General features: G+C 41.9%; 1 long non-coding RNA gene across 2 annotated transcripts in view; it reads left to right on the top strand.

Moving 5' to 3' along the window:
• The window catches only part of LOC144689721 (uncharacterized), a 129023-nt gene extending 103938 nt beyond the window's left edge, over positions 1 to 25085 (top strand). For both annotated transcript variants that reach the window (XR_013578689.1, XR_013578690.1), the window contains 2 exons: positions 16545 to 16636; positions 20358 to 25085. This is a non-coding gene — a long non-coding RNA (uncharacterized LOC144689721). The remainder of the gene's footprint in view (positions 1 to 16544; positions 16637 to 20357) is intronic.
• The last annotated feature ends 1014 nt before the right edge of the window (positions 25086 to 26099 follow it).

Raw genomic sequence — 26099 nt, 5'->3', positions numbered from 1 at the left:
CACCTTGCCTTCCCACCCGCTTTAACTGTTAAATAAATCATAACATCCTGTTAATAGTAATGTTGGTAAGGATGAATAAGTAGTTCCAAATGGTGGCCAAATTATAAGTGTGTCTTGCTTCCAAGTTTTTGTTTGTAACAAGTAACAGCTCTAGACTTTTGATAAATGAGGTCTTTAAGGATAACGTTTTCCATTCTGACTACTCCCTGCTAATGTGGAAAGGGCAGAGGAATAGGAAATTAACAGATGAATGGGCTGGATATGCCATTCATCTGTTTGAACCATTCAACCTCTTTCCAGCATCATATTAATGTGTGCATGCTAATAATTTTGTTTTGACTATTTTGACAACCATTCTGTGTCGAATAGTGCCTTATCAGGTGGAGTTGTCATAAGCAAAATAAATTTTATTGCGAGAATGCATAAAAACACGGTACACATATTATTGCTATTTCTAACTTCCTTTACTCCTTTGAGTGAAAACAGATTAATTCTACAATTTAGTTCTGTCAACAATAGGAAAAGTCTAGCAATAATAAATATAAAATATATTAATATAATATTAGTGTGTCTAATCAAAAGTAATGCAGTGTGCTACTCACCTTGCGTTCATACAACGCCTTTAACTTAGAAAAGGTGCTCTACAGGCGTGTTATCAGATTTGACACCGAGCTACATATAAGAGGTATTAGGACAGATGACCAAAAGCTTTGTCAAAGAGGAAGGTATTTAGGTGTGTCTTAAAGGAAGGAGGCAGATGAAAGTCGGGGAAGTTTAGAGAGGGAATTCAAGAGCTCAGGGCCTAAATTACTGAAGGCGTAGCCTCCAATGGTGGGCAAAGGAAGTGATGGATGTACAAAGCCAGAATTAGAGGAAACAGAGTTCTTGGAGGGTTGTAGGGCAGGAGAATGTTACATAGATTGGGAGGGTGACAGCCATGGATGGATTTGAACACAAGAATGATCATTTTAAAATTGAAGCTTTGGTAATCAGTAATTGGTAATGGGATGATGAATGGAGAGGACTTGGTGCGAGACAAAGTCCCATCTGCACATTGAGGATACCCCGCTTCGTGTTGAGGTGAACATCCCCACCACTAAATGGGACAGATTTTGAACAGATCTAGAAACTCAAGACTGGGCAACCATGAAGTGCTTTGGGCCATCAGCAGCAGCAGAATTGTACTCAACCACAATATGTAACCTCATGGCCCAGCTTATCTCCCTCTCTACCATTACTACCAAGCCAGGGGATCAACCCTGGTTCAATGAAGAGTGCACAAGGGCATGCCAGGAGCAGCACCAGGTGTACATAAAAATGAGGGGTCAACCTGGTGAAGCTATAACACAGGACTACTTGTATGCCAAACAGCATAAGCAGCAAGCGATAGACAGAGCTAAGCAGTCCCACAAACAATGGATTAGATCTAAGCTCTGAAGTCCTGCCACATCCAGTTGTGAACGGTGGTAGGCAATTAAACAATTCATTGGAGGAGGAGGGTCCACAAATATCCTCATCCTCAATGAAGGGGGAGCCCAGCACATCAATACAACAATCTTCAGCCAGAAGTACCAGGTGGATGATCCATCTCTGCCTCCTCTGGAGGTCCCCAGCATCACAGATGCCAATCTTCAGCCAATTTGATTCATTCCACATGATATCAAGAAACAGCTGAAGGCACTGGATGCTGCAAAGGCTATGGGCCCTGACAAATTCCGGCAATAGCACTGAAAACTGATGTTTCAGAACTTGCTGTGCTCCTAGCCAAGCTGTTCCAGTACAACTACAACACTGGCATCTACCCGGCAATGAGGGAAAGTGCCCAGGTATGTCCTGTACACAAAAATCAGGACAAATCCAACCTAGCCAATCACCACACTATCAGTCTACTCTTGATCATCAGTTAACTGATGGAAGGGGTCAAGTGGCACTTGCTCAGCAATAACCTGCTCACTGATGCTCAGTTTGGGTTCCACGAGGGTCATTCAGCTCCTGGCCTTGTTACAGCCTTGGTTCAAACATGGACTCTGCTGAACTCCAGAGGTGAGGTGAGTGTGACTCCCCTTGACATCAAGACAGTATTTGACTGAGTGTGGCATCAAGGAGCCCTAGCAAAATTGGGTTCAATGAGAATAGGGGGAAAACTCTCTGTTGATTGGCTTCATAACCAGAACAAAGGAAGTTGGTTGTGGTTATTGGAGGCCAATCATCTCAGTTCCAGGTCATCACTGCAGGCGTTCCTCAGGGAAGTGTTTTAGGCCCAATCATCTTCAGCTGCTTCATCAATGACCTTCCTCCCATCATAAGGTCAGAAGTGGAGATGTTTGCTGATGATTTCACCATGTTCAGCACCATTTGCGACTCCTCAGATACTGAAGCATCCATGTCCAATGCAGCAAGACATGGATAATATCCAGGCTCGGGTTGACATGGCAAGCAACATTTACACCACACAAGTGCCAAGCAATGATCATCTCCAACAAGAGAAAATCTAAAGTTCTAAGTGTCTAGTACAGACTTAATTTTTAAAAAACCTCTAATTCATTAAAAATCATTTACTATATTTACATTCCTTCAACTACATTATCCCTTATAACAACAAACAGCTCATTCACTTGCATAATCTCTGATAAAAACAAGCACTGGAATTTATAGTACCACTTCAAAGAGTCCATAGCCACTTTGAGCTGACAATCAAACTGTGAAATGACAAGTACCCTACTGTGAGAATGGATGATTGTTTAATCAGTCATGCAGCACTAACCCAGTGATGATAGCCCCAAGGCTTATGTCAACAGACAGAGTGAAATAGCAAGCAATCTTTTTTAATACTCAAGACAGGTTTTTTTTCCAAAGATTTAAAGGGTAGGAGTTTTAAATGCCTTGACAGCTCCCTCTTACAGTTCATCTTCACATTTTTGACAGGTTTTTTAACAGCTCCTGTTGACATTTTTGATGGTGGTTTTTGACAGTTTCCATGAGGTTGACAGTTCCAATGAGTTTATGCGCCTTTTACGCTGATTCATCCCTACCTTTAGCAATCCCAAAGGGCATCTGACCTCTCCCAAAGGGCACCTGACCTCCCCAAAAGGCACCTGACCTCCCCAACGGTGTTCTGGGACCATATACAAAGGAGTATCTTACCTCTCCAAAAGAGTATCCTAGCTATCCAAATGAATCCACGAAGTTCCTATTACATCTAATTTGTGGACATCGCGTTTCAGATACCCCTCACATCAAAATCACACCTGAATAGAGGCAGCTGCTGATTTCTATGGGCAGCTGCCACAACAAAATGCACATGCATGAATCCTGACCCAGCCCCATTCACGCCCCTGCAAAAGTGATAGATACCATGTTTGGAGGTGGTGGGGGGGGGGCGCCATTTTCGCCACGATGGAGAGGGTCTCTGTCATGATGAAAATCCAGGCCTAAGTTTCCTTATTAGCACATGCAAACGGTCTAACACCTGTTTCAGGCACCAGATCTGAACTGGTTTTTGTTATTTTATAAATATGCCAGGTAGCTCATCTTCATAATGAATGTGTACTGCATGAATGTCATATTGGAAGGTTAAGGTTGTTGTCAGTGTCTGAAAAACAGACATTGTGCAATGGAATGCCTAGAACAAAATGTTACCAAACAGAAAAGGACCCATTCAGTCCATGAAATCTCGACCGTTGTTTTTCTCCAGCCACCTGATTTAATCTCATTCTTTTGCTCGCTGCCCATTACCCTTTACTGGCCATCTTTTCAAGCAACTAGCTCACTCACTTTTAAAACTAGACTTGAGCTATTCATTTAAAAAGATCTAGGACAATTGTGTAATGCTGCTTCTTCTACTGTAACTTAGGTGCAAAGTCTGCTCATTAATATACTATCGTAACCTTTCTTCCCTTTCTCTTTCTCTAGATTTGCATAGGAAGAGGAGCTAAACCCCACTATATTTGGCCCTGCCATACACATTGATGTATTTACATAGATTCATTGAGTGGATTTAGCTAAGGAGTTAAAGAGGAATGTGCCATGTGTGAGATGCAGCCTGAGTTAGCAGGAGCAGCTAGTGGTGGCTGAGCTGTCCTGAGGGCCACCTAGTATTGTGTATTGGTTGAGCTGCCTATGGAAGTGGATTTCACAGGTCCTTTTTAGGGGGTGTGTTGGGTGGTGGGGAGGGTTGGAATATAGATCTCAGTTTCTGCTTTTAAAAGAAGGATATTTCCTGAGAAGCAAACCTTGGTGGCAGTTGCATTAAGTTGTGCCAGAGATGATAACTTGGCTGAAGAAATCCAAAATCTGGATGTGCATCACTACCAATTTAATAGCTTTGCAATGCTGCACACCAACATGGAGCATGTAGTCCCTCAGAGCCATTAATTGAGGTGCCTTCATATGCCGGAGATCTTAATGGTAATTAGGGTTTCTTTGGATGCTCAGACTACTGCAGAGAGACTGGAGGTGTCTGAGTGGAATAAGCTTTCACAGAATCAGAATCACAGAATCACACAGTGCAGAAGAGGCCCTTTGGCCCATCGAGTCTGCACCGACACGTGAGAAACACCTGACCTACCTACCTAATCCCATTTACCAGCACTTGGCCCATAGCCTTGAATGTTATGACGTGCCAAGTGCTCATCCAGGTACTTTTTAAAGGATGTGAGACAACCCGCCTCCTCCACCCTCCCGAGTAGCACATTCCAGACCCTCACCACCCTCTGGGTAAAAAGGTTTTTCCTCACATCCCCCCTAAACCTCCTGACCCTCACCTTGAACTTATGTCACCTCGTGACTGACCCTTCAATGAAGGGGAACAGCTGCTCCCTATCCACCCTGTCCATGCTCCCCATAATCTTGTACACCTCAATCAGGTCACCTCTCAGTCTTCTCTGCTCCAACGAAAACAACTCAAGTCTATCCAACCTATCTTCATAACTTTCATCCCAGGCAACATCCTAATGAATCTCCTCTGTGTGCAATCACATCCTTCCTATAATGTGGCGACCAGAACTGCACACAGTACTCCAGCTATGGCCTCACCAAGGTTCTATACAACTCCAACATGACCTCCCTCCTTTTGTAATCTATGCCTCAATTGATAAAGGCAAGTGTCCCATATGCCTTTTTCACCACCCCACTAACATGCTCCTCTGCCTTCAGAGATCTATGGACACATTCGCCAAGGTCCCTTTGTTCCTCAGAACATCCTAGTATCTTGCCGTTCATTGAATACTTCCTTGTCAAATTACTCCTTCCAAAGTGTATCGCCTCACACTTTTCAGGGTTAAATTCCATCTGCCACTTATCTGCCCATTTGACCATCCCGTCTATATATTCCTGTAGCCCAAGACACTCAACCTCACTGTTAACCACCCGGCCAATATTTGTGTCATCCACAAACTTACTAATCCTACCCCCCACATAGTCATCTATGTCGTTTATATAAATGACGAATAATAGGGGACCCAGCACAGATCCCTGTGGTACGCCACTGGACACTGGCTTCAAGTCACTAAAGCATCCTTCTGTCATCACCCTCTGTCTCCTACAACTAAGCCAATTTTGAAACTACCTGATCAAATTACCCTGTATCCCATGTGCATTTGCTTTCTTTATAAGTCTCCCATGTGGGACCTTGTCAAAGGCTTTGCTGAAATCCGTATAAACTACATCAACTGCACTACCTTCATCTACACACCTGGTCACCCCCTCAAAAAATTCAATCAAATTTGTTAGGCATGACTTCCCTCTGACAAAACCATGCTGACTATCCCTGATCAAACCTTGCCTCTCCAAGTGGAGATAGATACTCTCCTTCAGAATTTTCTCCAATAGTTTCCCTACCACTGACATGAGATTCACTGACCTATAGTTCTCTGGCTTATCTCTACAACCCTTCTTAAACAGCGGAACCACTGTTCTCCAGTCCTCTGGAACCTCCCTCATGGCCAGAGAGGAATTAAAAATTTGGGTCAGGGCCCCTGCAATCTCCTCCCTTGCCTCCCTCAGCAGTCTGGGACACAAATCATCCAGACCTGGAGATTTGTCCACTTTTAAGCCTGCCAACACCTCTAATACCTTGTCACTCCCTATATCAATTTGCTCAAGAACCTCACAGTCTCTCTCCCCGAGTTCGATACCTTCATCCTCATTCTCTTGGGTGAAGACGGATGTGAAGTATTCGTTCAACACTCTACCAATGTCCTCTGGCTCCACCCATAGATTGCCCCCTTGGTCCCTAATGGGCCCTACTCTTTCCCTGATTATCCTCTTCCCATTGATATACTTATAGAATATCTTGGGATTTTCCCTACTTTTACCAGCCAGAGCTTTCTCATCTCTCCTCTTTGCTCTTCTAATTGTTTTCCTAAGCCCCACCCTGCACTTTCTGTACTCCACTAATGCCTCTGCTGATTTGCTTCCCTTGTACCTGCTAAAAGCCTCTCTTTTTCTTCTCATCGTATCCTGAATATCTCTGGTCATCCATGGTTCTCTGGGCTTGTTACTCTTTCCTATCACCCTAGAGGGAACATGTTGAGCCTGTACCCTCCCCATTTCCTTTTTGAACACCCACCACACTGCTCCTCTGTAGATTTCCCCACAAGTAACTATTCCCAGTCTACCTTTGCCAGATCCTGCCTGATTTTACTACATTTCCGCTCTCCCCCAATCCAAAACATTTTTTTGCAACTTGTCTATTTCTTTGTCCATAACAAGCTTAAATTGTACCATGTTGTGGTCGCTATCACTAAAATACTCCCCTACCACCACCTCAGCCACCTGTCCAGCTTCATTCCCCAGAATTAGGTCCAGCACTGCGCCGTCTCTTGTTGGACCCTCCACATATTTACCTAAAAAGTTGTCCTGCACACATTTCAAGAAATCCACTCCATCCAAGCCCTTAACACTATGTATGTCTATCCCAATTAATGTTGGGAAAGTTGAAATTACCTAATGTAATTACCCTATTGTTGTTGTTTTTACACACCTCCATGAATCGTGCACATGTTTGCTCCTCAATTTCCCGCTGACTATCTGAGGGTCTATAATAAACACCTAACAATGTGGCTGCCCCTTTTTTATTCCTAAGCTCTACCCATAAAGCTTCATTCGATGCCCCCTCCAAGATATCATCACTCCTTACCGCAGTAACTGACTCCTTAATTAATAATGCAATGCCTCCTCCTCTTTTATCCCTCCCCTGTCTCGCCTGAAGATTCTATATCCCGGAATGTTGAGCTGCCAATCCTGCCCCTCCCTCAACCACATCTCAGTGACGGCTACTATATCACAATTCTACGTGTCAATCCTCACCCTTCCATTCTGATTTCAACAGTCTTGGTGAACAGAATGCTGAGGTAAAGTTGTACTATCTCATTTGAACATTAGGTGTGCTTTAGTACTGATCAGTGGTCGTAAAGCAGTGACAAGCAGCAAGGGCCTGGCTGAATTATAACAAAGGATTTTGCTGTCCATTAGGGCAGACTTCCCTGCTAGTATTGTCTGTTGCCAGCACAAGTGTTGAAAGGCAAACAGGCCCATTTCAGTAGTGGAAATGCTGCAGCCTGCAGTGGTTCAATGTCAGGGCTTGGCTGTCATGAAGTGAGAGCCACCTTAATCCTACGAGACCCCTATTTATATGCAGCAGCAATGTAACCTCATACATTTTTGCACTGAGGTACAATCTAGATTAGGCTCCAGATACAAATCAAGAAGACATGTTTCATATATTGATACCAAGGGGAAGCACAGTGGTAAGAAACAATAAGTGCAAACATAATGTATGGAAATTAGAAGTATGATTGCACCACAGTTGTTTGTGCTGAGAATATTCTTGACTAGATTTGGGAGCAGGCCATCAAGGTATTTACAGAGTTGCACATAAAAAGAAGGAATTATATCTAAAGATAAATGTGCAGAGTGGATAGGGAAGATCGTAGACATGACTGCTGATGCAGGAGGACCATTTGAAAGTCAGGAGATGATCTCCTGTATGAGATTGCTGGCCAACTCATCTTATTGCTCTGGCTCCTCCTAGTAAACTTGGGACCTTGATGGCCTCAACGTATGCCTCATTGAATGATAAAGTCCTGCAACATGTAGTAGAAAGCAGCAATCTTAGACACCCTCAACAAACTGTGTTCCAGGATGCCCCCAAACCAATCTGGCACCTGAAGTGCTTCACATGCGAAAGGTGTGTACAGTAACTCTGGTGAAGGTATGAATTTCATCATATTTGCTTTTAGCTCACCTGTGAGAAACTGCAGTTGTATCATGAGCCATGGCTGCAAAAGATAGTCCTGATGTACAAGAAGTTACTCTGACTTGCTTCTAAGGGGCAAATATTAGTGCCTTAAAATGAAGCCATTGTGATAGCCGCAAGGAAAAATGAACATTTACTTACCTGATAGCCGATAACCATAAATGTGCTGAATATCAAGAGAGTGTAATTCTTTGCTGTTCGTATGGGTCATAGAACTCAAATGGAGCACAAAGGGCCCTTTGGGTACAATTGATAACCTTCAGCCTTCTGGAAATCATGCCACTCTGTAATATTGTACTGTTGTTGCTTGCCCATGGGGAAAAAGATGAACCCTGACGCTCAAGCAAAAAATGCATTTTAAACTTGCTTCATACATTCACATCCATGGCCTTGCTGGGTTCTTTGTTTGCTACCAGGCTCCCCTGCACTTTTCCCACCTCCCTGTTCACATGGAGCCAAGGTCTTTGTAGCACTAATCCTGGGAGATGTAGAGTCGTTACCTGTGTATTCTCGTATGATGCTGTTAGACATGGTGTCGATTCTGTTAGCTGCAGTCTTGCATCTCTCATAGTGCTTCATACAGACATCACTTTAAAAGAGACCATTGCTGTGATTGCAGTATTTTGTTCTACCCCTGCTGTCAGGGTAAAAAAAAAATGCTGCGTCACAGCAATAGCCACATAGTCTCTTCAAATGCTTCAGTGGTAGCAAGAAAAATGGTGCGGCATAAACAAGAGAAAAGCTTCAGCAATAGCCTGGCAATTTTAAAATCTCACTTCTGGCTTCTTTTAAGGTGATATCTATGAAGCACTATGCCTCGCAACCTGGAATCCCCCCCTTTTATAAGGCCAAGTAAAGGAAACGGAATGCAATGGACAGAAATGACACTGTCATATCTTTATGCACTAGCTTACATCCATCTGTCCACAAGCTGATGGATACTTCCTGCACCAATTTAAATCCAGATCAGAGAATCGAAATGGAGGCAAATTGGGCAGAGATCCAGTATTAGATCTTTGCCCAGTTTCCAGTCTGCTGGACTTTATGCCTGAAAAATTGGCATTTCCGATCAGAAAATTTAAGCTATTGTCTCCTTAAGTATTTTCTTTTTTGGTTATTTACAAATATTTTAAATCATGGAGGAAAACATTAACACTGAAACCTAGGAGCCAATTTGTTTTAGTGAGCCTTAATATTAGTCTTATTCCTAGTGTTTTACAGGGATGATTTCCATTGATTGCCATCAGTAACAGAAACATAAAGAAATGTGCCAAGATTTCCTCTGGTCTGTATATCTTGTAAAACCTGAAGAGCACCCTTTTTGAATGTTTCATTAGAAATACAAAACAGAGTTAATCTTCCCATATTTGTTTATATCACTACACTTAATGAATGGAGGAAATTACCCCACACATGGATACCTAACTTATGGCTTAAATACTATAGATTTCCACTTGTAAACCAAAAGCAACTGTGTTCCTATTTTATGATTCATAAAATTACAAACCATTATAAATTATCCATTTATTTTATGTAGCCTCACCTGCTTCCATACCCAAATGTCCTAATTTTCAGATGTATCACAAGCCCCTGGAGGCATCTGTAGTGTGCAGTGGAAGATACCAATGCTTGTGAAGTATCAGAATTCATGCTGTGTAACTTACAGACAATATTCTCCTTTTAATTAATTTTGTAATTATGAGCAATTAATTTAGTTTAAATGTGCTGAATCTTGTTTGATGGAGTCAACGTACCCATGCTTTCTACCCAGCATGAATCCCCACTGCTAAAATACTCAGTACTGAATGGTTGCATTTAAGACCTGTACAAGCAATTTAGAATGAACTTCACAAACATTCTGCTCTGTAATTAGCATGCTTAATTAGGTCTAAAAAAAAGGTTGTTACTACAACCAGTAATTTTGTTCTAAGTACTCTCCCCCCACTTGAATTAGGGAAAAAGAATCAAATGTATTAAACTATTTGAGCCCTAGTCAATTGACTGCTAGTTAAAGCAATCCCAGGTTTGAGCCTTGTAGTTGATATCAACTGGGCATTGGTGGTGTCAGCTGTGGCTCAGTTCATAGCACCCTCGCCTTTAAATCAGAAGGTTGTGGGTTCATGTCCCACTCCCGGAAACCAAGAACTGTGAATGTACTTGAAAGAGTTACAATCTGTGACTGTTGATAACTCAAAAGAGTTACATCTGATTTGTTCTCTAGAGGTGTCAGCTGTGGCTCAGTTCATAGCACCCTCGCCTTTGAATCAGAGGGTTGTGGGTTCATGTCCCACTCCTGGAAACCAAGAACTGTGATTGTACTCGAAAGAGTTGCAATCTGTGACTGTTGATAACTCGAAAGAGTTACTACAAATGCCATGGATTAGGAAGGGGAAAACTGGCTTGGTTTCTTACTTTTAACTGTTGCCCAGTAAGCCCCGGTGGAAGTGTTCATATATGAACATCAGTTAAAGTCCAAATAGCCTATCTGCATTCATTGTTCAGATTCATTCATGAAGATCGATCTCTTAGGTGAAGTAAAAAGAAAGACTGGAATTTATATAGCACTTTTCATGATCACCAGACATCTAAAAGTGTTTTACAGCCATTGAAGTCCTTTTGAAAATGCAATCAATGTTGTTAAGTGGGAAACGCAGTGCTCAATTTGAGCACAGCAAGCTCTCACAAACACTTAGTTCAAGTTGGCTCTCCTCTCTCCTCTTCCTGTATAAGAATACAATTGCATCCCTTTCCAATTCTACAAATTCATTCTAGTTTTCTTCTCCTTTTCCTCCCCAAGTTCATGCTGCTACTTCTCTTCTTCCTATTAGTTCATGCTGGCACAATCCTCTACTGCCTAAATTGGATGGGTGCTCTCCTCACCTCCATCTCCAGCAAGTTCCTCAGTACCATCCTCACTAACACCAGCCCGGACTTCTAATGTTGCTGCTTGAAGTGCCTTTAGTGGGACCATCTTATCTCATGAGGATTGCCATCCACAGTACCCAGGGGCATCATTTACAGTAGTGGGCACAGGAAGTAGGAGACAGGAGCAACGCTGGAAAGAGGATTTTTAAAATATATTCCTTCACGGGATGTGGGCATCGCTGGTAAGGCCAACATTTGTTGCCCATCCCTAATTGCCCTTGAGAAAGTGGTGGTTAGTTGCCTTCTTGAACCATTGCAGTAGTGGTGTAGGTACATCCGCAGTGCTGTTAGGGAGGGAGTTCTAGAATTCTGACCCAGCGACGATGAAGGAATGGCGATAAAGTTCCTCATCAGGATGGTGTGTGGCTTGGAGGGGAACTTGCAGGAGCTGGAAATTGACCACAAAAGTGCGCATTACTCTAGAAATGCTGTCTACATCAAATGTGAATAGTTAGCATGCGTGTTCTCAGTCATTTGGTTTGGATGTTCTTAAACATTGTGACAGGCTTGAGTACAAGCCATACATTTGACCGATTTAAAAGAAACACCAGTTGCTAGTATCTGACATAATCCAGTGATTTTCTTCTAGAAAGTCTCAATCTCCTTAGATACTGCTCTTCTACTAGTCCTCACTATGATGTTCTAACCCAGTGGATTTCCTTTCATGCTGATTTAAGCGGAGTCCACCAACCCTATTTCTTGTTCACTCTTCTTCAAAAGCAAAACTCAAACGGTCGTCTCTTGCTTCTTGAAATATTGCACTGATTGGCCAGCAGCTCGGAGGGGCAGGGTTTATGCCCTCTGGGTCCTTGATCCTGGGGAAGGCCCATTGCTAGCCACCCTAATATGTCAGGCTTTTCCCAAAGAAGGCAACGTGAGTCTCATGCCAGCTCTTCAGCCCCATTATGTGCATAATGCAAAATGGCATAGTGATTCGTTTTGGTTTCATCCACGGCCTTGTTTTTGATGCTTGTCATGCTCCTTATTTTTTGAAAAATGATTTTTAAAAAACCTTCAACTGAAATTCCGCAATTTGAAATGATACACAACAAACTGCTTTAAAATACGAGGCCATTTTCCAAGATGAAGGTGAGAAAAGCAAACAAGACCTCCCCAAGGAAGTGTGAAGAGAGAGACTTTTCGGGTAATCTACAGACATCAAAACCTAACACTGAGGAAGATACCAAAAATGCAAAGTGCTGGGCTTTAATCTGTAATCCTATTAAGACAATGGGGAACTGACAGCCAGCCAAGATATATAACCAAAAGGCACTCAAAACCCCTGTGGAGGATGAAAGAGCCCCAACTCCTGTTGGGTTCTACTTTCTTGAAATGTGTCAAAAGTTTCTGAGATGAAACATCAAAATATGATTACTTGTTCTACAACAATGATTACAACAGACATGGTAACTGAATTCCTTTAAAATATACATCTACATCAGGGCTTTAAGAACTGGCTTTGGCAAGCAGAAGCAGAGGAACCTGGAGAAGTTGCTATTGGAGCAGTAACGAATCCCTGTTTCAAAAGGAGATGATGGATCCTGTCAGATGGTTTCCCGAGCAGACTGTCAAAGTAATTTGACAGAATGCCTCATTGTCAGAACTTTCAAACAAGCATCAAGACGCAGCTTGGCTGGTGGTGAGAAAGGCCCCCCCCGTCAGATCCTTTCTATGCGCCTGGAGTCTCACCCCTCCCATATGTTGCCCCCGAGGGTGGCTGTGGTCGGGAAGAGACCGTTGTTCACCTCCTTCTGGAATGTGCCTTTGCAGAGAAGGTCTGGAAAGAAATGCAATGGTTTTTGTCAAGGTTCACCCCGAGCAGCTCTGCGATGCAGGACACTACAGGTTGCTCCCAGCATCACACACCAAGACAAACATCAACTGCGGCTGGAGGATCACCAACTTGGTGAAAGATGCTCTTTGGATTGCCTGAAACATGTTGGTCTTCCAGTGCAAAGTGTTGTCCACAACACAGTGTTGCAGACTGGCATATTCCAAGTTCCAGGACTATGTACTGAGGGGTGCACTAAAGCATGGGGCAGCTGCTGCAGAGGTGCAGGGGGCAAAGGTAATTACAACCTGTAATCTAAGGCCTTTCAGCCATAATACACTGAGAGGCTGGAAACTGCATAGAACCTGTCAGGAAGTATGACTAACATTGATTGGATATAGTAAATATTACATGTATCACAACTGTATTGAGACACCTCAGATTGCAACATGATCTATGTAGAAAATTTGAATATCACTGCACTTTCTGTAATGACTATTTTGAAACATTTTATAGTGTTCTAGATATTTTATGAATAAAGTATATTTTTGCAAAACAAAATCCCTCTTTCTCTCTTAAGTTAAGTAAAAGCTCTATTTCTACAGTCTAAAAATCCAGCACAAGAGATAGTGAATGTCCATTGGAAAGAACCTCAGGAGAAACCCATTGATTTCTGGAAGATGGATTACAGATTTAAAAAAAGGATATTATCTCCAGCAAATGCAGTTACGTGGACTTCAATTCAACTCCAGGATTTTAAAGGAACCAACTAACAAAATGGCCGCAATATTCATTAATAAACGCCTCAAGGCCAAGCAAAGGACTCAACCATATATTTTTTTTAACATTTTATTTGGACTCTAATTTTCCTTACTTCTGACATCTATGTGTTTGTGACATTGCATCTTTTATTATTTTTCTTGGGTTTAGTGGCTAATAAACTTGCTCAAGAAAACCTCATGATTGTCTTCTTATTATTCACCGTGTAGATTATATAAAATACATTTGGATTTGGAAAAGGCATTCACAGGGAATTTTTTAAAAAACCTTTGTTGTGACCAACTGAGGAAGCTGTATAGAGGGGAGCCAGTTCACTCCTCCTCTCCTGGTTGTAACATGCTTAATCGCCATTTTTAAGATAGGTTTGCAAAGCAGCTTTGATATTATAAACTTGTCAGATGTTAAGTAGATTCCAGAACAGATTACTCACATAATCTAGACTGTCAACAACATTATTGACATTCTGGCACAAGGCGGAGGAAAAAGGGAGGAGGGATCGGTTATGCTAAGACCCTGATGCCCTGGGGTGCCCTGGGGGCTTGGCAGACTGATGGACCAGGATCTTTCGAGGAGCAGCAATCATCGTAGGATTGCCGCTCTGCTGGAACCTTCCCCAAATCAATGCTGCTTTGCATTTTTTGCTGGGTCTTACAAGTCTGGCTTTCCCAGAGATGCGGAGTGCAGAGACCCTCAGGTAGCTCTGCTGCAGTGCAGTAGAATCAGAGAAAGATAGGACACACCCTCTTTTTAGGGTACTAGCTGCCGTATTGTAAGTTTAAAAGTCCAGTTTGAATGTTAGTGAATGGGCGAATGGATGAATGTTAGTGAATGGGTGAATGGTTAATTGGATGAATGAGAGAGGTAGTGTTGGAAGGTGGCTGAGGTAAGTGGTTAAGTGTGTGGGGTGGGTGAGGTAAGTGGGCAGGTGGGTAGTGTGGGTGAGGTGGTAGGTGGGTGAGGTGACAGGTGATTAAGGTGGTAGGTAGGTAGGGTGGTAGGTAGGTAAGTTGGCAGATGGGTGAAGTAGTAGGTGAGTAGGGTGGCAGGTGGGATAGGTGGTAGGAGGATGAGGTGGTAGGTGGGTGAGGTGGTACGTGGGTTAGGGTGGTAGTGGATGAGGTGACAAGTAGGTGAAGTGGGAGTTGGATAGGGTGGTAGGTAAGTGAGGTGACAGATGGGTAGGGTGGTAGGTGGGTAAATGACAGGTGGGTAGGGTGGCAGGTGGGTGAGGTAACAGGAGGGTGAGGTGGTAGGTGGGTGAGGTAGGAGGTGGGTAGGTTGGGCGGATAAAGTGGCAGGTGAGTGAAGAGGGAGGAGGGTAGGTTGGCAGGTCAGTGAGATGGCAGGTGGGTAGGCTGGTAGGTAGGTGAGGCAGAAGATGGGTAGGGTGGTAGGGGATAAATGGCAGATGGGTAAGGTGACAGGTGGGTAAGGTGGCAGGTGGGTGAGGTGACAGGTGGATAAATGGTGGATGGGTGAGGTGGTAGGTGTGTAGGTGATAGGTGGATGAGGTGCCAGGTGGATGAGGTTGGAGATGGGTAGGGTGACAGGTGGTGTGGTGGTAGTCAGGTCTGGGCAGCAGTCAGGTGGTCAGGGTGGTGGTCAGAGTAGGGTACTCGGGTGTTCGCTGGTGTAGTTGGGCAGGTGTGGCGGAGTAGTGAGGTCAGGGAGTAGTCGAAGGATTGCGTGGGGGTAGTCAGGGGGTCAGTGTGAGTGATTGAGGTGTCAGTTCTGGAATTAACTGGGAGTTAAACTAGGTTTTATCTGTCTAATATTTCCTTAGGTAACTATTCAGGTAAGTAAATCGGAACTGTCTGAAGTCTGTCTAAAGTCTCCAGCTGTAACTCAGAGTCGGAGATATTCAGGGAGAGTTCTGCGGAGCATGGGAATTCTCCATTGGAAGTTGAAACTTTCTGGCAATTCCCACACAGGTCCATGCAACAGCACTTCCGTGATGTCCGGACGATCCGGAGACTGGAAGATTTGGGCCATGGTCTCCTTGTTCCATACTTCCCGAAATGATGAACAGTACAATGAGTCACAGTAAATTGATGTCTATTCCACTGGGCTCTTAAGAAATAAATGCATCCATATAATAAATCTTCCACCCAAATTATGGAAAAAAATGTAACCAGAAGCACCTGGCAATAATGAAGTCCAATTTTTCTTTATAAGGATTATTAGAATCTTAAAAAACCTATTTTAAGATAAATGTCCAACAATTTCAGTAATGCAAACAGATTAACAATGCAGTTCATCTTTAAAATAGTCTGGAACTGCAACATGTTTAGAAGATTTACAAAGTACAAGCAACATCTTTGCAATTTTTAGAAAATTGTATGGCAAATTGATTAAATGTAGAGGCCATTATAATTTCCCTTCTACAAACTAAAATTCATTTTAGATTCCATCATTTTAAAAGTCTAAAGATTAAATGGCTAATGCTTTGTCCTCAGATGACAGGTTTTGTAACTTTTTCCATCAATTTTAATGGAAACATTTTGCCGAATTTTATTGAAAAATGAATAATGAAACATTAGCATTGATTTATTATTGTCTTTGTGAAGTTTACTTAAGGGACTCTTTGTCCACTGTATAAATCAATAGCCTCCAGGTCCATCCCCCTTTTTATTCAGCATGATTTCCCAAGAATAATTGGAAGACATTCCATTTAGTTCATTTTTGGCTAATGTTTATTTGCTGATACAATTACTCTAAGAAGAACGCTTTTTAGAAGGAAAGTAAAGGTTAAAGTTTGCTATTGATATTCATCAGGAGATGGATGTTTAATCTTTAATCTCTTGTCCTCAGCCACTACTTTGGATCAACTCATTATTTTGAATAAATGATGCGTCATTCCCATTATTTATGTTTCACTGCAGCCAAAGGATTGGATATGTTTGGTAAGCACCATTTATTTGGACCATTCAGTATTAATCTCCCCACATCTTTCCTGTCCTCATCACTGTCTTTATTTGCTTTCATGGTTTTTCCACATTGTGTTTTTAAAAGGATAATCTTTGACAAACCAGGCATAATTGTGTACCATATAGGATAGTTTGGATGCTGGCAATATATCATCAAACTGAAGTGAGATTAATGCACTGAGTCTCTGAACTAGGTCAGGATGTGGGCAAATTTTTTCTTTCACATCATGTAAGAGTGACTAATGATGCTGGAGCCCTTCAAGATGGGTAATTCCAGCAGATGGGCTAAAGTATATTTGCAGTACACTGCAGTTTCAAAGTCATGGAAGCTGTCTTGGTCAAATGCCCTGTACAGCTGGGCAGTTGTAGGATACTGATGGAGTGTTGCAGATCACAATATTGGCAAAATGCAACAGCCATATTTCTTTAACTCTTTACCTCTATTGATGCTTTAGAAATTTGCATTATTTTCAATAAAGGTCTGCAACTATTTTGAGTGGGGAAGATTTAATATCACTGTTGATTTTCACTGCTGTGGGACACTGGAAGATAATAAATACTCTCACGTGATTTCTATTCTGTTAAGAGTTAGGCTATGGTAAGGTCACAGTATTCAGAGTTAAAAGAATGTAGTTACAGTTTATAATAAAGTAATGGTGATACTTGTGTATATCTAAATCTTCACAATATTACACTTAAAGTTATGGAATGTGAAATTAAAAGGCTAACAAAAAGATTTAAATTATCATTTATCTTTTTAACATTTAAAATAAAATACCATAAACATTGTTATGATCTCCCTAGAGGCTGATAACTTAAAAATAAGTTTGAACTTACAGTTACTAGCTAAAAGAATGACATGACAAGATTTCATGTTTTAAAACTTTTACAGTAACAAATGACTAAAAAAACTACTAACTAAACACAATTTTCTTTTTGTGGGCAACTTATACTTTGAACTGCAGAAAGTGAAGTTCCCTTTTTTATACTAAGCACCTATCACACTTTCCATGGAATTACAGTTGTTTCAGCAAACAGTCCACAGTTGTTCCCAGCTTCTAGTGAGTTCCTGTGTCCCCGTTTGGCTGAGTTGTAACCTCAAATGATTGTCTCCAGGCATTTTCCTCAGTTTTCAGAGAGTTCCTTACATCTACCACCAGCCTGTTCCGATGATTCTTTTTCCACCTGGCCATGCCAGGACGAACCTGCCAGGATCCTTAATTCTTCGACTAGAGACCATCACCCCTTTGTGCTGGCTGTGGTAGTTCACAAAGCCAAGCAGCCTCTTCACTCTGCGGACCGCTGAAAACTGGTTGGTGGTTGAAAATGGCAGGTGGCCCTGGAAAAGGTTTGGAGGCTGCTGGGTGTGAAGGCAGGCTGGGTGGAAGACCTGTATTGATGCTCTGGCACTTTGTTGAAGATATCAAAAAAAGAATAAAACAAAAACAGCCCTCCAGCCCTCACACCTCCTCATTCCTCACATGGTCCCCATGCCCCATCCATGCCAACCCATGCCACCTCATGTCCTCCACCCAACCCCATGGCCCCTTAAAACCCTTGCCAATTTATGCCCTTCCACCTACCCTCCATGGCCCATCATACCCTCCATGCCAAACTATGCCACTCACCCACCCTATGTTCCCTCATGCTCTCCATGCCAAACTATGTCCCCACCCACCCCAATGTTCTCTCCTACCCCCCATGCCAACCTATGCCCCCTACCCACCACAGTTGCTCCTGGCCTCCATGCCAAACTATGCAGTTCCTGCCACCCCCATGGTTCCTCACACCCTCCATCCCAACCTATGCCCCTCAACCACACCCATGTCCTTTATAGCCAACTCATGCCAACCCATGCCTCACACCCACCATGCTTTGCCCTTCCACCTACCATGCTAGCTCACTCAGCATCCACCATGGACAGACCTCAGGACCCATTCTGAGATTAAATAAAGTTCTTATGTGTCCATTGATAAATTCGCTATTTCAAAAAAAAGTATCATTGTAAAACCACATTCAATACATTTTACTTCCTTTAATCCATTCTAAAAACAAGCATTTATATCCATTGTCCCACTTCAAAGAGTTTATAACCACTTGGAGCTGTCAATCAAACTCTGAACCAATGGGCACCCCACTATGATGATGATAGCTTGTAAAATCAGTCATTAAGCACTAATCCTGTAATGATGACCATCAGGCTCATGTCAACATCGTGAAATAGCAAGCAATGATTTTTTTCTCCTAATATTTAAAGGGCAGGACATTTAAATTCCTTGACAGCTTGACATTTCTTTTGACAGTTCTCTTGGCAGTTCCAATGAGCTTGACAATTCCTCTAAGTATATACACATTTTACACACATTCATGTCTTCTTTTAACATTCCAAAAGGGAACTTAACCTCTCCCAAAGGACATCTGAGCTCTCCCAAAGGCACCCTGGAACCACATCCAAAAGGGCACCATAACTCTGCAAAAGGATACCCTACTTCTCCAAAGAATTCCAGCAGCTTTAGACCTTCTCCTACCAGGTCTAAAGTGCACAAGTTGTGTTTTTGGAATCCTACTAGTCAAAATCATATTTAACTGAGGCAGCTGCACTTTAACATGAGCAGTTGCCTCCGTGAATCACAGAACCCACCCCCATTCCCCTCATTGCAAAAATGATGGAGGCCAGTTTTGGGGGTGGGACTTCTGGATCCCAGCCCCTAGCGCCGTTTTAACTGGGCAGGATTTTGCCCTTGGTGGAGGTGCTCAACAGGACGGGCCCGTGATCAGTACCGCACTGCAATTTTACGCAAACGGGCCAATTAAGTCCCATACAGCGTAGAACGTAAGTGGCAGCGCTCAGTGCTGCCTGTGCGGGTGGGGGGGAGGACTGCGAGCAGGCTTAGCATGAACTTCGCGTATGTGCGCGAAAGAGCGCTTCAATCACCCTGAGGCATGAAGCTGCCCCAGGGAGATGAAGTGCTGTTCAAAAAAACTTAATGAGCAAAATAAAAGTGTCATAAAACACGTCCCCTCATGTGACTCTGCCACATGAACAGGGACATGTTTTTGATTCAAGTATGTAATTTTTATTTTATTTTTATTTGCTTTAGGAAACCTCATCCTGCCCGTGGATGAGATTTCCTAAAAATTGCAAAGGCCGCTTGGTGTTTTTGCCTGCCTGCCAACCCTAAGGTTGGATGGGCAGCGTAAATTTGAATTTACTTACCTTTTTAATGGCTTTATTAGGCTTTTTAATTGTCGGCGGGCACGCTGCTGACTCCGGCACGGGCCCGCCGAATACAATGTTGCGGGACTACGCAATGACATCATGACGCTCACCCGACATCATCGTGCATCATTTTACACTCGGCCGGGTCAGCTGCACGTCTGCCCGCCGAGCTCAATATTCTGCCTCTCTGACTGTGCAAAAATTCTGGCCTCAGAGTCTACTCATTGTAAACTCAGAGACTGCTGCCATTTTCACCAAGCATAAATACCTTGCCTCTTCTTCCTAATAAAACATTCAAAGCCTTCCTTTGATCTCTAACAATCAAACCACCCAGGCTTACAGTCAGGTAAACTTCAGAACAGTTCATATGACCTCCCCTTCATTTACCCTAAATTTAAAGCTACAGTCCCTAAACTTAATGATCTTATAAAGCTTATAATTGTAACAACATTTTTATCTTTTCTTCTATGTGTGTAGCTCTTGAATTTTTGGGAGAATTGGGAGATGACAGAACCCTCCAGCGCATTGTCTCCTGAGTTGAACATATCACTACTGTCTGCAGCTTCTTCCTTGTGCTGTGTAAATCATCATATGCAGATCCCTCTAACTCTGCCAGGTTGCCAATTTCTGTGCTAATGTTTGGGAGGGGTGGAGTGAATGAGGGCGCTTCTGCAAGTGATTACCTTCCACCAAGATTTATCCTTCAATCAACATCATCAAAACAGATTATCTCGTTGTTATCAGATTGTTACTTATGGGAACTTGCTCTGTGCAAATTGGTTGCTGTGTTTTCTACTTTATAACAGTTAGATACTTAAAAAATCACTTCATTAGCTGTAAAGTGCTTTGAAATATCCTATGATTGTGAAAAGTGCTATGTAAATGTAATTATTTTATTTCTTTCTTGGGGGGTGCTGTGTCTGTTGAAAAGGACCTAGAGGAAAGTGAAAAGGACAATAGTTGGGTTTGACCTGAGAACTTAGGCAATTGCAGCCTCAAAATCCCCAATGTGTGCAGTTCTTGCCGTGCCATTTATTTCAAGAGTTTGCTGCTCCATTTCTGATAGGACCAAGCTGGTCCTTCCTCAGTTCTACTAAATTTCTTGATGTTATTTGCTGTTTTCCCCTACCAGAATTAGTAAGTGAGACAAGGCAGATGCTTATGTCTGGGACTTCTGTTTGCATTGTACATGCTGAAATAGATAAATGCAAATAGGTTGGGAAGATGTTGAATGGAAAACACATTGCTGGACTGTGAAGTGGGGAAGGAGTCAAGTTAGGGGAGAATGCGCTGCTGGATAATTGTGAAGGATGCAAGGAAGGGGAGAATGTGTGTTTGGAATGAGATTGTGAGGTAGTGTCATGTGCCCTTGTGATAGGTGGTGAAGTGGTGGAGGAGAGGGAATAGATCAGAGCTCTGGGCCTGGGTGGTGAAAGACTTTCTGCCACGTTTTCTTGGGGGAGATGGAGAAATGAAGAACTTCACTCACTCTTATTATTCATGTGAGGTCACTGAAATGCTTCCGGCACTGGATAGGTTCCAAATAGAACTTCTAACTCTACCATCACTCCATGCCTCGTGAATATCATATTTGGTAACCCTCCATCCACTGCTCTTCCTCTTTTTTCCAACAGCTTCTGAGAATCCAGGATTTGCCTGCGACTCATTTTCCCCCCTCTTACTTCCACACTGTGTCCAGACAGAACAAGGCAGAATGGAATGCAACCTCTCTATGCGGGGTGCATTTCCACTTCAGTTAGGCCTCTGGAGTGCCCTGCAAAAATTAAACCCCAAAAAATTGGTGGGTTTCCTATCCAGCCACAAATTAGGCAGGAAACCTGACTGTCAGGATTAAATGAGGCCCAGAAGTTAAAGTACCATGAATTTTGCACTCACCCTGTCCCTGCCCACCCAAAACCTGTATGGCCTCTACTTGTTCACACCTCAGTTCCCGAATGTGTTTTAGTTCCTGGCTGGAAATGAAACCATGCTACATGTCATAACTATGCACCGTACCCCAAATTAATCATGAGCAACACCATGACAGATCTGCTATGGCAGTACAAAATATGTATTAATCATGCCCTTAATGATAATAAAAACCAATTTGCAACATTTTTAAATGGTGAGATATGAACCGAAAGCCAGAGGTAGCCAAATGTTCTTTTGACATTCCTATCCCAGTGACCAGACTGACAGCTGGAAACAGCTGTTATCATTATCACAGATGCTTATTTCCATATGGTTTAAATAAAAGCATTGACAATGGATATGGTTTTAGTTCCATTAATTTATTGCAAGTGTGTTTGAGTACCATTAACACTGTATGCACTTATTAAATATATAAATCAAGTGTGTGGCTGGGGATGGATAGAGGCTTATATCTTATACTTTTAATTTCAGAGAAACATATACTTATTTTTGAGCCATTGAAAACTGCCATACTCTTGTCCCCACAACACTGTAAGTGCCACTGCTAATCGGCAAACTCTTCTCCCCTCAGTGCTGTTCCCCAATCCTGCTACTGATGGAAAAGATCCTTGCCTTTGCCAATTGGCCAGCATCATACAAGTGTAGGTATATCTTCCCCACTTATATTGTTCTAAAAAATGACTATGCAGGAGGTCTAGTAGAACAGCAAAGACAGTTTTTCATTATTTGCATCTACAAATTGGCAAGAAAAACAAGCAGACGCAATATTGAGAAAACGATACAGTTAAAGGAGTACAAGAGCAGAGGAACCACCCGGGAGTGTATGTGCACAAATTATTGAAGGTAGGAGGCCAGGTTGAGAGAGCAGTTAAAAAAACATACAGGATGCTGGGCTTTATAAATAGGGGCATAGAGTACAAAAGCAAGGAAACTATGAGAAACCTGTATAAAAAACCACTTCGGCTTCAACTGGAGTGTTGCATTGAGTCCTGGGCATCACACTTTAAGAAGGATGTGAAGGCAATAGAGACGGTGCAAAAAGTATTCATGAGAATGTTTCCAGGGATGAGGAGTTTCTGTTATGTAGATGGTTTGGTGAAGCTGGGGCTGTTCTCTTTGGAGAAGAGGAGGCTGAGAGGAGATTTGATAGAGGTATTCAAAATCATGACGGGTCTGGATAGAGTAGATGGGGAAAAACAATTCCCATGGGTGAAAGGATTGAGAACCAGAGGACACTGATTTAAAGTGATTGGCAAAAGAAGCAATGGCAACATGAGAAAAAAACTTTTTTATACAGCGAGTTGTTAAGATCTGGAATGCACTGCCTGAGAGTGTGGTGGAGACAGATTAAATTGTGGCTTTCAACAGAGATTTGGATCATTATCTGAAGAGGAAACATTTTCAGGGTTAGGGAGAAAAGGTTGGGGAAATGGCACTCAGTCAATTGCACTTGCAGAGAGATAGCACAGACATGATGGGCTGAATGTCCTCCTTCTGTGCTGTAGCCATTCTATGATTCTACGATTAAACTCAGACCATTACTGACCGTTAAGTATTGTCTCCTTCCACTTAAATATAACAACCCACCTTTGCACATGATAATGGTTACAAAACAATGCAGTTCTAGGTCCAATATATTGTAGTTTGTATATTGCGTCTGAATTTTTGGGATTTTTATTCTTATCAGGATAGGTGTTCCTGTAAATGTACACTGAGCACATATAATGCCTAGGGTCGAATGTACACCCAATAAGATGAACAAGGTCACGTGCATCTCCAACCCTTATGAGTTGTGGTTGTTTGATTGGAGGTTCTTGTGGTGTAGGAAAGAGGAGGGCTTTCTGCTTTCAGGATGACAGCACCTCTGGAACACTAATTAAGCTCCATATAAGTAACTGACCAATTGGATCGTATGAGTTACGGCAGGCCAGCCACAGCTTAAAGGCAGTGTGCAGCACATTAATGTTTCAAAGATGGTCAGTGGAGAGTGAATTATTAAAGCAGGATTCACCATGTTGTTATCCAGGGCCCTTCAGTTCTACAATACACCCATGGATATTAATATAGACCAAGTGAAGAAGTCCTCTATTCTGTCAAAGAGCAGTGGGTATCACATCAAATTAGATAGATTGTCACGAATTTTAGGGTTAGTTAAGTAGAATATAAATGTTAGGTAGAATTCATATATAATTAGCACATTATACTTCATAATTGAGAAAATGGTTACAGACTAACAGACAGCTATTTTACCCTGAAGTCTTTTCACACACATACATGGACAGCACTAAACTTAATTAAAAAAGCTCTGAATTTAATTAAAGATAGACAACATTACTTCACATTGGTAACATTCACTGGAATTCTAGTGCTCCTGCAATATTTTAGGAAATAGGTAACGATAAAGGACTATTCTTGCATAATGTTTATTCATTACCAATGTTATTCATTACCAAAGGAATTTTAATATAACTGATAACACACATTAATGGTAGTTCAGTTTGGGATTTGGCATTAAGAAGGCATTCTTAAAATTTAGCTCAGTGTATCATGAAAGACTGATGGGCTTCTAAAAATCAGACCTGAACATTATCAGACACCTCGTACAAAAGACAGATGCTATAAGGATGTAGCCTTTACTGAGTTAGAAAAGAGGAAGTTTAAGAATCACTACTATTTCTGTGTTAAAAGTTTAAAATCACTTTATGAAACTATAAAAATAAGTAAAATTAATTAGGGTTAATATTAGAACACATCACAAGCATTTATTGACCAGATAAATTCTCACAGTGTTCACATAAGTCTATTCTCAACAATTAAATAATAGTGAATTATAAGGGATAATCCAAAGGGAGGAGTTTAAACAAGGAGGCAGCAGTCATAGCTGATAGAGATGATGTAATTTAGTTTAGTGGGATATAAAAGATACAGGTTTTTCTCCAGAAATGCAGAAGTATTGAAGAAGGTTTAAAATGGAAACCTTAAATCAGTGCTTCTTAGGTTGTTGAAGAGTTGGATACTTTAAACAAACAGGTTTATTATGTCCTGCTGTTCAAACAGTGAAAACACTCGGGGATTTAAGGTAATATCTTGCTTTAAATAATTGACGGACGTCCTAAGAGGTATTTTAGTCTGTTTTCAAAGACTCTTTTACTGGATTCTATATTAGAGCTAAGGTTATGTTTTCCATCTTTATATAGTCTTTAACGTTGTGGTGTACTTATCCACTTCTGAGTGTATTGCATGCTAACGGTTCTTTAATAAACTTGTAAATAAGTTGGTAAAATATAATGTCTCATGTAGTTTTCTGTAAGCAGCTTAAGAACCCCCTCTCTGTATTTCCTAAAGTGGGGAGATACAATTTTTGAAGAGAGACCCCCGGACACTTATAACATCCGGGTAATTATCACCTAGCTGATAATTATTTAAACGGCTATCTGGAAGAAGGTAATATCTCTTGATAGCTATCTTCCTTGGGGAAAATGTGATTCACTTGCTCAGACCCAAAAACAAGTGTCTGTGGGAAGTGGTTATTTTGAACTCAGGTGAGGGTGATTATTGAGGGAGTGCTCCTGATCTAGGGTAGCCCCCAAAAACAGGTTAGAGTTATAATTCACATCAACATGGGTGAGTAGGTCGATGCAACCAGCACTGCTCTAAGAACCTCGATGAGGTGCAAGAAGAAATTTAACAACCTAACCTGTACGACCAAGATTAGATTTCCCATCACATTACTTTTACTCTGGAGAGCCTGCACCACTCTATTTTAGCCCCTGCATTATTAATCCTTACATTTCCCATACCTTTCCTCCAAGCACAATAAGAGACTTTGCTACACCTCTTACTGCTTGATATTGAAGCACTGGGAGGATACATGAAAGTAGAAAAGAGAGCATGGACTCATAACAGGATGATAATTAGGATCAGAAAATCCTAAAGCTGAAGGGGGCCATTTAGCCTGTCATGCCTGTGCTGGGCCTCTGAAAGAGCAGTTTTGCTTGGTGCCAAATCCCTGCTTTTTGTCCATAAGCCTGTCAGTTCCTCATCCTCAAGTACCTATCCAACTCCCTTTCAATATTATTTATGAAATCACCTTCTACCACTTTTTCAGGTGGAGCATTCCAGGTCACGCAACTCTCTAAATGAGAAGATTTCTCCTCATCTCCCCTTTACACCTTTTTCCAATTATTTTGTATCTATGTCCCCTTATTATTGACCCACTTGTTAGAGGGAAAGTTGTTCTATACCTACTGTTTCAAAATAACTCATCATCTTGAAAACCTCCATTTG

The sequence above is a fragment of the Cetorhinus maximus genome, chromosome 14, assembly GCF_964194155.1.
Source record: "Cetorhinus maximus chromosome 14, sCetMax3.hap1.1, whole genome shotgun sequence".
NCBI classification, from domain to species: Eukaryota; Metazoa; Chordata; class Chondrichthyes; order Lamniformes; family Cetorhinidae; genus Cetorhinus; species Cetorhinus maximus.
This window is presented reverse-complemented; position numbering and strand designations above follow the sequence as displayed.